Source organism: Aplysia californica, unplaced genomic scaffold, assembly GCF_000002075.1.
Source record: "Aplysia californica isolate F4 #8 unplaced genomic scaffold, AplCal3.0 scaffold00341, whole genome shotgun sequence".
NCBI lineage: Eukaryota > Metazoa > Mollusca > Gastropoda > Aplysiida > Aplysiidae > Aplysia > Aplysia californica.
This window is the reverse complement of record NW_004797611.1, coordinates 802,622-803,949: the sequence shown is the minus strand read 5'-3', so window position 1 is coordinate 803,949 and position 1,328 is coordinate 802,622.

The window sequence follows — 1,328 nt, the reverse complement described above, 5'->3', positions numbered from 1 at the left end:
TTTCTCCCTCCCTCCCTCTCTCTCTCTCTGTCTCTCTCTCTCTCTCTCTCTCTCTCTCTCTCTCACACACACATACACACACACACAAACACGCGCGTGCGCTCGCACGTACACATAGAGAGAGACAAAGAGATACAGAAAGATAGACAGACAGACAGAGAGAGGGGCGAGATCAGCAGAACCCTGAGAAAGGAAACGTGGCTGACCCTAGACCCCCTTATTAGTCATCATAATATTATGGTGGTCCGGGGCTGACCCTAGACGGTCAGAGAGATCGGTAGTCGGCTGGGTGGCATGTAGTAAGAACGTATAGGGCTGACCCCATTGGCACTATAAGGAAAGCGGTGCAGGCCAACAGAAGAACTGAGCAGGATGACCCAGTAGACTGTGTGATAGATATCAGACTCCAAGTACGATGCGATCAGAGAGTTTTACCTTGGAGTAACTCAAGAGTTTTACAGTATTGTTAGTTTAATTTTAGTAACAGTTTTACAGCACTTGCACATCACAATAAGGTCATATTAGTGCCGAAGAACATATTATGTGTCACAAGAGAGTAACATACACAATAACGGAGGAGAGATAAGGACGATAGATACTGATATAGGAAGGAAGGAGCAAACCACACCATAGCACACTCTCTGGTGCGATCGAGAAGGAGAAGCACATTATTATGCAGTCTCAAATGAAGAAACGAGGAAGACAAGAACTTTCTTACTAAACACAGGCACCTTTCAGCAATAACAGGAGGCACCTTGATTTTAAAAAAAAAAAGAAAAGATTTTGTACGTGTTCAAAATGACCTTGGGCTGTTGATTGCAAAGCTTATGTTATGATGGTGAGTCATGCGGTGGGCATGTGGTTTAACGTCTTTCTTTATTTAAGACTTAACAGTGAAGCTGTTCGAAGGTTCAGCTCCAATGCACTTCTAAGGTAGCTATTTGGAGAGCCATATACACCATATATATTTTAGCTGGTAAGTAGAAAAGAACAAAGTATGTCAATACTATATTATTTCGCCAACATTCCTCACAATTATTCTCAGTGTGGAGTTCGGGTAGGTCTTGGTACAATGTAGCTGGGTGGATAATTGCATTCCGGGCATAATTTGGTACTACTCTTGCTCAAACGGTTTAGACGCGTCCACGAACCACATTGTGTCACACAATAGCTTACAAGTCAACGTTTTCGACTATCATACCAAGAAAGAGTTTGTAAATGAAGTACAGGTAAATATTTTCTGACCCCAGCGACACAAATTGTAACACAACGCAATGTACATGTAATCAGGTGCTCGTCAATTTGGGGGGGTGGGGGGGGGGGGGGGG